The sequence below is a fragment of the Berghia stephanieae genome, chromosome 9 (genome assembly GCF_034508935.2).
Source record: "Berghia stephanieae isolate SIO BIC M18660-M18661 chromosome 9, UCSD_Bste_1.3, whole genome shotgun sequence".
Taxonomy (NCBI): Eukaryota; Metazoa; Mollusca; class Gastropoda; order Nudibranchia; family Aeolidiidae; genus Berghia; species Berghia stephanieae.
The window spans coordinates 27,771,629-27,785,852 of NC_088368.1; the positions used below are offsets into that span (position 1 = coordinate 27,771,629).

Sequence of the window (14,224 nt, forward strand, 5' to 3'; positions counted from 1 at the left end):
ATAGAAATTTGAGTATACACTATATAATATTGTCTCCGTCCTCGTCATTTATTCTTGTTCAAAGTTTATTTGTTACCATGCAGGGAGAGAGTTCACATGGGAAACGTCATAACTATAGGGTATATCATCTGTGGTCTAAGGTAGCACATCTGACCGGTAATCAGGAGCTGCGAAGTTCGATCCCTAGTCGAGGCAGTTTGATTTTTTGGGCATGATTATTTTTTATTGTATTTTTATTTCTGCTTTGTCTGGAACTGTTTCATACACTCATTTTCAAGATTCAGACCTTTGTCTTACATCTTACATCAGTGGCTGCTCTTTAATTTGTCACGTATTAGATAAATATGTTTTGTAGTTTTCTGTAACACAAGAATGACTTAAACTGCCAAATTTGACGTATTAGTCGTATGTTGTTTAATAATTTAATTTTAAGAATATGTTAATCATTAGCAAAAGTTGATGACTCGGGCTTTTATAAACATTGATATAAATAAGTTTTATTATCTTTTGCACTATCATAATATAATATAATATTGTTATGTTTTACACTCACTATTTAAATATCTAGTTTAAGATAAATGCACATTGACATATGTTTTCTAAAACCGATTAGAGAGATACCCTTGTAAGTGAAATAAATAGAATGAATGAAGTTGAAAGCTTTAAGCTAATTTGAATTGGTTTACTATATTATATATTTATAATAGATAATAAACAATAAGATTTCACATAGTTTTGTGTGTTAATTTTGGGAATTTTACTTAAACCCATTGACAACACCGGCCCTTGCCGGAGTCCTTAGCTGAGGAGGAAACAGTCAAATGTTTGGTATTAGTTTTGAGAGATGATCTTTCCCCCATGTCAATCATCCATCTGTTATGTATGTTACTTATGTTTTCTGTTTTGGATTTATATTCTATAAACATTGGCATTTGAGTGTATTCCTCTTAGTGGGATCCTGTGTTGGTATCTGGATGAGACTTTTTAGGTGATCTTAAACTAAGTACATTGATGGGATGCTCTTGGAATCTACATCTGATATCAATTTGAACCAATTCCCCTTTATCTTACTTTTCCTTGGATATTTTCACTCGTAGAATATTTTCACTATCCCCCTTGATCCCTTTTGACTGGCGCTGAAATAACCTTAATGAATGTGTCGCAAGCGCCGTAAAACACTTTGAAACAAACAAAAAACCCAATGACAATAACTACCTTCCATAAGCGACCTATCGGCCCGGTTTTGTAAACCATCTTAAATAAAGATGATAGTAGGCTTCAACTGTCGTGACGTCTTTTTCCTCGTCATGACGCATAGTAACTTAGTAACTGGTTCTAAACTATCGGAACAATGGCGGACGCCCTTATGAAATACAGAGGAGAAAAACATTATAAATCTGATCATGTTTTGACTTTTATACATTCTGATCACTTGATATGTGAAAAAGTTCTGGCCAGCATGAAGAATAAAAAGTACCTATTTTCTTTGTTTAGAACCAGGCTGCTCGTTGCTGGGCGGACGTGACATCAGACTATTGAATCCTATTGTCGTCCCCAGGGACAATTTTTAAACTTTGTGGTCTATGCCAAGGAAAGATTGGAATAACCCCGACGTTAGTCACATTGAAGCACCACAAAGTGAACTAGGGCTGGTGACTACTTAATCACACAACCAGGCGTAATGTGAAGCATACATGCCATGCCGCTGTACCACGCTGCCTCCCGCACTAGAAGTGTGGTCCATGCACAAATGAATTCAAAATTAGCACTCTAGTAAATGGTAATTTAGCTCTCTACAAAAGTAAGACAAAGCGCCACTGTCGACATGCTTACGGAACGTTTCTTAGCGCCTTCCCGTAAATTCAGCCTTTCTGACTACTGACAGGTCACGACAGGACTGCTGCAAATGGGCATCGATGGGGTCTGAGCATAGCATTCTAGAGACGTGCAGTTCAAGCGACCGTGGTCAAAAAAATCTGGAAGGCCCAGAGAGCATTGGGTCTGAGGCATGGCGTACTAAAAGAGTATTATAGTAGGGCTATGGTCTGAGGGAATCAGATGACTGTCCCCCTATTGTCATAGACAGCAGACCAGATAGTCCTTCACTGTCCCGTGACGAGATTTGCGGGAGTTTTTGAGGCTGTCTTCAGCTGTGGTGAAAAATTTAAAGACTGGCTGGGGACTTCCTGTGTGGAGATAATGTAGCCAACGCTACGACTAGCCTGTTTGTCATACATGCATATTACTCCACACTCAACTCCCTCCTTACGAGCCATTTTTAGAATATCTCCCCCAAATTAACAACCACCCAACACAAAAATAGACTTTTCTTACTCAAACAAAAAGTAACAAGTGTAGTCTATGCAGTATGTTGTTCAGCAAAAAGAGCTCTACAACACAGTGTTTAATATTTATAGCGGTATTTCAAAGCGTTTCTTTATATTCTGTGATGTACAAGAGAAATTAGAGTGAGACAATTGTCGGTTGCATCGTAACTAATGTGACGATTTTCCTATGATTGGTAAGGAGAGGGCTAATCCGTTAGCTCAGTTGGTAGAGCATTAGCATCACACGCAAGGGGACCAAGATCGACCCGGGTGCAGTCGAGATTTTTTTTCTCACCCCTGCCTACCCAGTAGTGAATGGGTAGCTGGGTCTGTTAGATGAAGTGTTGTGTAGAACAATAATTATATGTATTAGATGAGATTTTGTTTTCATTACCCCTTGATCATTGACCTACCTATATTCCAAAGTGAAATGTGTAGAATAATTAATGCGTATTTTTTGTGAAAGATTACTGATTTTGTTTTCATTAGCCCTGATCATTGACTTAGTATATTCAAAAATGACGTGTTGTGTAGAACAATAAATATGTATTATTTGTGAAAGATTACTGATTTTGTTTTCATCACTCCTTGATTATTTTTGTTTATTCTTGGAAGCTGCATAGAATATAAAATAAATAAATATGAACATTTATATAGAGCATTTTCACGGATTTACCAGGCTCAATGCTCTTCACAATGATTAATTTATACACCTCAGCAAGCCAACTGGAAACATATTTCCATTTCATACCGTAAAAAGTGCTTGTTAGGCATCCTTTTCGTACAAGTACTCTTACAATATCCATCACTGCCTATAGCCATGTACTTATTAACATCGAGTCGAATGAGATAATGTATGTCAAGTGCTGCTCTACCCGAGGACACAACGTCTGAACCAGGATTGTCCATGATGTCACTCATCCGGCCACAGACGACGCTTAACATTGCTTGATGGTTGTGACAAGACGAGACACCGTACCGCAGAGTCACTGAACCTCACTTATGTTCTCTATTTGAATTAGTCCTCTTTGTTTTACATTTTCTCTTTTTTCTTCTTCTTTTTCGTCTTGTGGAAACCTCCGATATTGTCGAGGATCACTCCACAGTTTGTAGGGTTTTACATTGTAAACTTGTTAAAACTCTGCACATAATACTAATAAAAAATAAATAGATTAAAAAGTCACGTTGTGAACTCTAGCAATCGCATGAAGGCATGTTGGCAACCGTTTTCAGCCACTTCAGCTGGGACGCTATTCCAAAGTCTGGCAGTGGAAGGGAAAAACGAATACAGGTGGGCGTCTATTTTTGATGTTGGGATGGTTACTCTTGCTGTGGATCCCCTCGTAGTTCTTGTGCCGATGTCTTTGATGTCGTTTGGGTGGTTTTAATCGTAAATATAGAATTATTTGACTATCCTATATTCTCGTTTTACACTGGCGCGGTTATGACATAAATTAAATGTGTCGCAAGCGCCGTATGGTGGTCAGGGAGTTCATTATTGCTGTTTTCTATCGCATTCCTTTTCCAGGTTGATTTCTATTATTAAGCACACTAATAGTATTCTCTTGGAATCTACCTATGTTCCTTATTTGAACCAGCCCCCTGTATTCTTACGTTTTCTTGGGCGCTTTCAATTGTAAATCTAGAATCTTTAACTCTACTTCTGTTCCTTATTTGAAGATTAAATGTTGCCGTGTTCTCTTATTTCCTTTTCCCTTACTTTTGTGTTGTTCATTCATGAGTCATTTACTCCCTTTATCTTTATCTCCTTATTTGAACCCCCCCCCCCCCCCTTTTTTTTTTTTCTTACGTTTTCTTGGGCGCTTTTTGTAAATCCAAAATCTTTGACAACACCATTTTTTTACTGGCTCTAAATGTGTCGCGAGCGCCGTAAAACCCTTAGAAACAAAGGAGTGAACAAACAAACATCCTTGTTCATTAAAAAAAAAATTGTTGCTGTGTGTATTTACCGTTTACAGGTTGTTGCTGTTATTGATTTTACTTTTTTTTTTTTTCATTTGTCGGTCGGAAAATCTGAGTTAATTTTAGTTTCTGGTCTCTGGATGAGGTCTTTTGATCTCCAATGTTGGGCAGGGAGGCCACTGTTGCCCTGTTCTATTTTTCCTTTTCCAGGTTGATTTCGGTTGTACAAGTCCACTGATTCTATGATCTTGGAATCTACTTTAGTTCCCTATAAGAAACAGCCTTTCTTTCTCCCGGGTGCTTTTAATCGTAATTTTACAATTATTTAACTATCTAAATAATTTGTTGTTTACACAGGTCGCTACTGTTATTAATTTTACATTTTTATCGGTAATTCTATAGATAGAACGAATATGATGTCACTCAGGTCTTTGTTTCTTGCCATCCATGTTTATGAGTAATTCTCACTAAATTGTATTCACAAGACTTAAAACATTCAAAGCTCAACATCGTTTTGTGTGTTTGTCCGCTATATTTCCGGATGCCAATGTTGTGAGATTCTTAGCTAAGCGCACACTATCTGTAGGTTGGTAAAAATGATCTGAGGGACACAACAGCTGAGTATTTTACTTACATGCATACCATTGATATTGTATAATATTGAATCGTAATGACAGTTTACAGATAAAGGTTGGTCTGAGACGAGTCCGATTGTACACCTGTTGCACACACAGACACACACATACACAGACATACACCCACACCCACACACATACACACAGACATACACCCACCCACCCACACACACACACACACACACACACACACACACACACACACTAAACAATGTTTATTTACAGGAATGTAATGTTATAACAATAATTAAAAAGATCGATTGTATCAGCGGCTCGTTGGTCTAGGGGTATGATTTTCGCTTCGGGTGCGAGAGGTCCCGGGTTCAATTCCCGGACGAGCCCAATTTTTTTTTTCGACTTTTCCAATATCACACAGTTTATGTTCCTTACTATAGTATGCTGCATGTCTCATCCTTCACGTTCAGGGTTTTTGTTGGCTTGCGACCATTTGTATAGGACTCTGAGCATGGTTTAGTGGATATTGTACTAATATTATATTCTTTAAAAGAAACTATTGTGGCGATGAAAATGAAAGCAAAAACAAAAACAAACAAATAAAAATATTAAAAAAACCAATAACAATTAAAATCCAAAACAAACAAACACCCACACACACACACACACACACACACACACACACACACACACACACACACACACAAAACAATTTGAAATCAAACAGAAACAACAACAAAAATAACAAAACGAACAAAAATAAGCTAAACAAAAAATATATCAAAACGAAATTAAGGGGGGGGGGGGGGGGGGGGGGGGAATCAATCTTTAAGTGAAGGAATGAAAGTGTCGGACAGTGGACTTCGTAAACCCATAGCTGATACTGACTAAAATTACTTTACAATGCAAGGTGACAATAATTGGATTCAATAGTCTGATGTCACGTCGCCCAGCAACGGCGGCCATCATGGTTCTAAAGATAGAAAATTGGTACTTTTTATTCATCATGCTGACTAGAACTTTTCATATGTCTTGTGATCAGAATGTGTAAAAGTCAAAACATGATCAGATTTATAATGTGTTTTTTTTTTCCTAAGGATACGCTTTTATGCTCGTCGGATAAATATTTCATAAGGGCGCCCGGCATTGTTCCGATAGTTTAGAGCCTGTTACTAAGTTACGTCATTAAGAGGGAAGTGACGTTACGACTGTTGAAGCGTATTATAAGAAAGTGAACTATCTCCAGTGGAAGCCGCTCAATCAACAAACTCCACGTATTTCACAAAGCACAAAACGGAAAACTCCATTTGAAACGGAAAAAAAAAAACAACAAAGCAAGAAACTCAGCATTTAATTTTGAAATCCCCCACTCAAGAACACAACATCATCTTTGCTCTTTCTCACCCTCCACCATCCAACTTTGGAACTCCCTACCAACCACGTGTTAAGCCCTTCCGGCTGATGACTTCAAAAAAAAATCGCTCCCTGTTTCCCTCTAAAATCCCTGTTACGGAAAAGACGGGCCATACAACCTTCAGCCTGAAGCTTTGGCCTTTGTGAAAGAAGAACTATGAGTTGTAGCCAATAGTTTAACCAATGGAATAATTTATTTCATTGAGGAACTCACTTTTCACTTCCTTTTGATGATCGTCGCCTTGAATACGCTTCAAGAGTCGTAACGTCACTTCCCTCGTAATGATGCATGGTAACTTAGTAACTGGCTCTAAACTATCGGAACAATGGCTGACGCCCTAATGAAATATTTCTCAGAGGAGCATAAAAGCGTATCCAGAGGAGAAAAACATTATAAATCTGATCATGTTTTGACTTTTATACATTCTGATCACATGACATGTGAAAATGTTCCAGCCAGCATGAAGAGTAAAAAGCCATCGTTAACTTATAGATAGTATGCAGATGACGTCACTCAGGCCTTTGTTATTGTCTTTGCCATTCGCGTTTGTGAGTTGTTCTCACTAAACAGTATTAACCAGACTATAAAAGTTCATGGTTACACAGAGTTTGTGTGTTGGTCCGTTATACTTCCGGATGGCAATGTTGTGAACTCCTTGGCCAAGCGCATTCTATCTATAACCTGACACTGACCAAAAAATAACGTCAAAATGCCAGTCTTTGGCCACAAAAGAAAACAAATCGTGAGTTGTATTCAATAGCTCTACCAATAAAATAACTTGTTTCCCTGAGCTCCACTAACATCTCACTAGGCGCTACACAAACCTAAAAAAATGACGTCAAACTGCCAGTCCTAGAGGGTTCTAGTGTCTGGCTATATATGTTAATGATGGCTACGTTCAGTGTCAGGCTATAACCGTAGCCATCGTTATAGCCTGATACTGAAATCCAAAAGGACTGGCAGTTTGACGTCATTATTTGCTTTTGCACCGCTTCGTGAGTTGTCGTTAATAGATCTCATGGACACAAGTTATTTCATTGGTTGATTTGTTTTCTTTTGTGGCAAAAGACTGGCATTTTGACGTCATTTGTTGGTCAGTGTCAGGCCATAACTTTACGAAGGCCACGCTATAGATAGTATGCAGATGACGTCACTCAGGCCTTTGTTATTGTTTTTGCCATCCGCGTTTGTGAGTTGTTCTCACTAAATTGTATTAACCAGACTATAAAAGTTCATGGTTACACAGAGGTTGTGTGTTGGTCCGTTATACTTCCGGATGGCAATGTTGTGAACTCCTTGGCCAAGCGCATTCTATCTATAACTTAACGATGGCTACGCTGACACTGAAACTGAAACCCAAAAAGACTGGCATTTTGACGTCATTATTTGGTTTTTGCACTGCCTAGTGAGTTGTCATTAGAAGTGCTCATGGAAACAAGTTATTTCATTGGTTGAACTATTGAATACAACTCACGATTTGTTTTCTTTTGTGGCCAAAGACTGGCATTTTGACGTCATTTTTTGGTCAGTGTCAGGCTATAGATTGAATGCGCTTGGCCAAGGAGTTCACAACATTGCCATCCGAAAGTATAACGGACCAACACACAAACTCTGTGTAACCATGAACTTTTATAGTATGGTTAATACAGTTTAGTGAGAACAACTCACAAACGCGGATGGCAAAAACAATAACAAAGGCCTGAGTGACGTCATCTTCGAACTATCTATAACTTAACGATGGCTAAGGTCAGATACCTGGTTGATTTGAGGCATTTTTTATCTTCGAAACTTTGCCCCCCCCCCCCCCCCCCCCCCCCCCCTACCCTACTCTACCACCACTTTCTCTCACTCTCGTTTATTTCTTATCTGCTATAGATAGTATGCGCTTGGCTAAAACGTTCACAACATTGCCATCCGGAAGTATGACTGGCCAACACACAAAACTGTGTGTAATCATGATCGTTTATAGTCTGGTAAATACAGTTTAGTGCGAATTACTCATAAACGCGGATGGCAAAAAACAGTAACAAAGACTTAAGTGACGTCAACTTCGATCTATCTATAGATAGAACGAAGATGACGTCACATAGGTCTTTCTTATTAGTTTTTGCCATCCGCTTTTATGAGTACTTCTCACTAAACTGTATTAACCAGACTAAAAGTTCATGGTTACACATCGTTTTGTGTGTTGGTCCGTTATACTTCCGGATGGCAATGTTATGAGCTTCTTATCCAAGTGCACACAATCTGCAGGTTGGTCAAAATGACCTGGGGGACAGAACAGCTGAGTATTTTACTTACATGCATGATATTGAATCGTGATGACAGTTTACATACAGGTGGTAAGAGAGGAGTCCGATTGTACGCCTGTTGCACATTCACACACAGACACACATACAGACACACACACACACACACACACACTAAACAATGTTTATTTATAGTAATGTAATGTTATAAATATAATTAAAAAGATCGATTCTATCAGCGGCTCGTTGGTCTAGGGGTATGATTTTCGCTTCGGGTGCGAGAGGTCCCGGGTTCAATTCCCGGACGAGCCCAATTTTTTTTTTCGACTTTTCCAATATCACACAGTTTATGTTCCTTACTATAGTATGCTGCATGTCTCATCCTTCACGTTCAGGATTTTTGTTGGCTTGCGACCATTTGTATAGGACTCTGAGCATGGTTTAGTGGATATTGTACTAATATTATATTCTTTAAAAGAAACTATTGTGGCGATGAAAATGAAAGCAAAAACAAAAACAAACAAATAAAAATATTAAAAAAACCAATAACAATTAAAATCCAAAACAAACAAACACCCACACACACACACACACACACACACACACACACACACAAAACAATTTGAAATCAAACAGAAACAACAACAAAAATAACAAAACGAACAAAAATAAGCTAAACAAAAAATATATCAAAACGAAATTAAGGGGGGGGGGGGGGGGGGGGGGGGGGGGGGGGGGGAATCAATCTTTAAGTGAAGGAATGAAAGTGTCGGACAGTGGACTTCGTAAACCCATAGCTGATACTGACTAAAATTACTTTACAATGCAAGGTGACAATAATTGGATTCAATAGTCTGATGTCACGTCGCCCAGCAACGGCGGCCATCATGGTTCTAAAGATAGAAAATTGGTACTTTTTATTCATCATGCTGACTAGAACTTTTCATATGTCTTGTGATCAGAATGTGTAAAAGTCAAAACATGATCAGATTTATAATGTGTTTTTTTTTCCTAAGGATACGCTTTTATGCTCGTCGGATAAATATTTCATAAGGGCGCCCGGCATTGTTCCGATAGTTTAGAGCCTGTTACTAAGTTACGTCATTAAGAGGGAAGTGACGTTACGACTGTTGAAGCGTATTATAAGAAAGTGAACTATCTCCAGTGGAAGCCGCTCAATCAACAAACTCCACGTATTTCACAAAGCACAAAACGGAAAACTCCATTTGAAACGGAAAAAAAAACAACAAAGCAAGAAACTCAACATTTAATTTTGAAATCCCCCACTCAAGAACACAACATCATCTTTGCTCTTTCTCACCCTCCACCATCCAACTTTGGAACTCCCTACCAACCACGTGTTAAGCCCTTCCGGCTGATGACTTCAAAAAAAAATCGCTCCCTGTTTCCCTCTAAAATCCCTGTTACGGAAAAGACGGGCCATACAACCTTCAGCCTGAAGCTTTGGCCTTTGTGAAAGAAGAACTATGAGTTGTAGCCAATAGTTTAACCAATGGAATAATTTATTTCATTGAGGAACTCACTTTTCACTTCCTTTTGATGATCGTCGCCTTGAATACGCTTCAAGAGTCGTAACGTCACTTCCCTCGTAATGATGCATGGTAACTTAGTAACTGGCTCTAAACTATCGGAACAATGGCTGACGCCCTAATGAAATATTTCTCAGAGGAGCATAAAAGCGTATCCAGAGGAGAAAAACATTATAAATCTGATCATGTTTTGACTTTTATACATTCTGATCACATGACATGTGAAAATGTTCCAGCCAGCATGAAGAGTAAAAAGCCATCGTTAACTTATAGATAGTATGCAGATGACGTCACTCAGGCCTTTGTTATTGTCTTTGCCATTCGCGTTTGTGAGTTGTTCTCACTAAACAGTATTAACCAGACTATAAAAGTTCATGGTTACACAGAGTTTATGTGTTGGTCCGTTATACTTCCGGATGGCAATGTTGTGAACTCCTTGGCCAAGCGCATTCTATCTATAACCTGACACTGACCAAAAAATAACGTCAAAATGCCAGTCTTTGGCCACAAAAGAAAACAATCGTGAGTTGTATTCAATAGCTCTACCAATAAAATAACTTGTTTCCCTGAGCTCCACTAACATCTCACTAGGCGCTACACAAACCTAAAAAAATGACGTCAAACTGCCAGTCCTAGAGGGTTCTAGTGTCTGGCTATATATGTTAATGATGGCTACGTTCAGTGTCAGGCTATAACCGTAGCCATCGTTATAGCCTGATACTGAAATCCAAAAGGACTGGCAGTTTGACGTCATTATTTGCTTTTGCACCGCTTCGTGAGTTGTCGTTAATAGATCTCATGGACACAAGTTATTTCATTGGTTGATTTGTTTTCTTTTGTGGCAAAAGACTGGCATTTTGACGTCATTTGTTGGTCAGTGTCAGGCCATAACTTTACGAAGGCCACGCTATAGATAGTATGCAGATGACGTCACTCAGGCCTTTGTTATTGTTTTTGCCATCCGCGTTTGTGAGTTGTTCTCACTAAATTGTATTAACCAGACTATAAAAGTTCATGGTTACACAGAGGTTGTGTGTTGGTCCGTTATACTTCCGGATGGCAATGTTGTGAACTCCTTGGCCAAGCGCATTCTATCTATAACTTAACGATGGCTACGCTGACACTGAAACTGAAACCCAAAAAGACTGGCATTTTGACGTCATTATTTGGTTTTTGCACTGCCTAGTGAGTTGTCATTAGAAGTGCTCATGGAAACAAGTTATTTCATTGGTTGAACTATTGAATACAACTCACGATTTGTTTTCTTTTGTGGCCAAAGACTGGCATTTTGACGTCATTTTTTGGTCAGTGTCAGGCTATAGATTGAATGCGCTTGGCCAAGGAGTTCACAACATTGCCATCCGAAAGTATAACGGACCAACACACAAACTCTGTGTAACCATGAACTTTTATAGTATGGTTAATACAGTTTAGTGAGAACAACTCACAAACGCGGATGGCAAAAAAATAACAAAGGCCTGAGTGACGTCATCTTCGAACTATCTATAACCTAACGATGGCTAAGGTCAGATACCTGGTTGATTTGGGGCATTTTTTATCTTCGAAACTTTGCCCCCCCCCCCCCCCACCCCCCCTACCCTACTCTACCACCACTTTCTCTCACTCTCGTTTATTTCTTATCTGCTATAGATAGTATGCGCTTGGCTAAAACGTTCACAACATTGCCATCCGGAAGTATGACTGGCCAACACACAAAACTGTGTGTAATCATGATCGTTTATAGTCTGGTAAATACAGTTTAGTGCGAATTACTCATAAACGCGGATGGCAAAAAACAGTAACAAAGACTTAAGTGACGTCAACTTCGATCTATCTATAGATAGAACGAAGATGACGTCACATAGGTCTTTCTTATTAGTTTTTGCCATCCGCTTTTATGAGTACTTCTCACTAAACTGTATTAACCAGACTAAAAGTTCATGGTTACACATCGTTTTGTGTGTTGGTCCGTTATACTTCCGGATGGCAATGTTATGAGCTTCTTATCCAAGTGCACACAATCTGCAGGTTGGTCAAAATGACCTGGGGGACAGAACAGCTGAGTATTTTACTTACATGCATGATATTGAATCGTGATGACAGTTTACATACAGGTGGTAAGAGAGGAGTCCGATTGTACGCCTGTTGCACATTCACACACAGACACACATACAGACACACACACACACACACACACACACACTAAACAATGTTTATTTATAGTAATGTAATGTTATAAATATAATTAAAAAGATCGATTCTATCAGCGGCTCGTTGGTCTAGGGGTATGATTTTCGCTTCGGGTGCGAGAGGTCCCGGGTTCAATTCCCGGACGAGCCCGATTTTTTTTTTTTTTTCGACATTTCCAATATCACACAGTTTATGTTCCTTACTTTTGTATGCTGTATGTCTCATCCTTCACGTTCAGGGTTTGTGTTGGCTTGCAATCATGGCTGTGAGCATAGTTTAGTGGATATTGTGCTAATATGTGTCAGTGCATGACATAATCAGTCGGAAGGTGACAATTTTGGATTTTGATTTTTTCTTTTACATTTTCTGAAAGACTATGCTCACCAGAGCATTTTAATCTTTATTTGAAGTAAATCGGGTGATTTTTCATGAAGTTTTGGTCAGATGTATGGGAAAGGTATCCCATCAACTTTTCTCAAATTTCATTCTTTTTCAACTTGACTAGCTGTAAAAAATATTTGAAGTGAAATTAAACTTTGATATTTCCCGACGATGTACGAAAAGGGTTGATTTAATCATTTATGACAAGAACTCATTTTTTATTTTAAAAATTGACCTTCTAAAAAAACTTGGCAATATCTCAGTTCAAACCGTTTCACCATCCGACTGATTATGTTATTCACTGTAACATATTATTATATTCTTTAAAAGAAATTATTTTCCACGTCAGCTACCTAATCTATGTGTAGGATCGAATTTTAACATAGACGTGTTTGAAAATCGACATACGAGTACGCATCATCATTGATTAGCGTGTCAGATACCTGGTGGATATTAAGGCATTTTATATCGTCGAAACTTTGCCCCCCCCCCCCCCCCCCCACACACACACACACACCACACAAACCTTACTCTACCACCACTTTCTCTCACTCTTCCGTTTATTTTTTTATCTACAATTCTTTCTCGGTTGTTCTCATCTCACATATTTGTAGCAGTTCTGATTGCCGAACGCAAGTATGGGCCTGTTTTAACATTGTTGTACTACAAATTAAATGTCATGACAAAATTAGAAATACAGATCTTTGGGAAATGGCAGGCCAAGAAGAAGTAGAAGCAGAAATTAAGAGGAGGAGATGGAAATGGCTTGGCCACTCCCTGGGAAGGCTTTCAACAAACATTACCAGGCAGGCTCTTACGCAGGACCCACAGGGAACGAAAAGGAGAGGGCTGCCTAGAAATAGCTGGAGAAGGGGGTCCTACTAATTGCCGTCCGGAGGTCATCTAAAGCATTCTCAAGCCACCCGGAGGCCCTCAGACCTATACAAAACTTTCCAGAAGTCGTCCGCCTTCCGAAAGCTCCTCGACTGCTGGAAAGTATCGTACAGGTCTGAGGGCCTCCGGATGACTTGAGAATGCTTTAGATGACCTCCGGACGGCTTCCCTGGGCCGCCACGAATCCGGACGGCAATTTATCTTACTAATTGTCGTCCGGAGCCGTCTGGCGCAGAACAAGGAGCTTTCGGAAGGCGGACCACTTCTGGAAAGTTTCGTACAGGTCTTAGGGCCTCCTGATGGCTTGAGAATGCTTTAGATGACCCCCGGACGGCTCTCCTGTGCCGCAGGACGGCTCCGGATGGCGATTAGTAGGACCCGGATAAGGGCATTGACGGAGGATCTGAATACTGACGGCTTAACATGGAGAGAAGCTGAGAAGATGGCAAAAAGCCGGACAAGATGGAGGAGATTCGTCAATGGCCGGAGTGTAGGACCTAAGTAAGTTTAACATTATTGTAATGGACAATATTCTGCGTTGGTTTGAGAGTATGTACATTTCAACAGTGAGATCATAACAATTTGGGCTATCAGACCTGCAAATAAGTACACGGAGTTTCTCTCCCTTATCTATCTGTCATTCTCTCTTTTTTCTCTATTCCCTTTCTCCTCTCTGACATGGTATTTCAAAATTTATTTTCTCTCT

The 14,224-nt window shown here is 39.3% G+C and overlaps 3 non-coding genes across 3 annotated transcripts; all 3 read left to right on the forward strand.

Moving 5' to 3' along the window:
- Positions 1 to 5,155: 5,155 nt before the first annotated feature.
- Positions 5,156 to 5,227, forward strand: Trnap-cgg (transfer RNA proline (anticodon CGG)). Its single transcript has one exon. It is a non-coding gene; the product is annotated as a tRNA-Pro (tRNA).
- Positions 5,228 to 8,743: 3,516 nt separating this feature from the next.
- Positions 8,744 to 8,815, forward strand: Trnap-cgg (transfer RNA proline (anticodon CGG)). The gene has a single exon. It is a non-coding gene; the product is annotated as a tRNA-Pro (tRNA).
- A 3,506-nt stretch (positions 8,816 to 12,321) lies between these two features.
- Positions 12,322 to 12,393, forward strand: Trnap-cgg (transfer RNA proline (anticodon CGG)). The gene has a single exon. It is a non-coding gene; the product is annotated as a tRNA-Pro (tRNA).
- Positions 12,394 to 14,224: the final 1,831 nt, after the last annotated feature.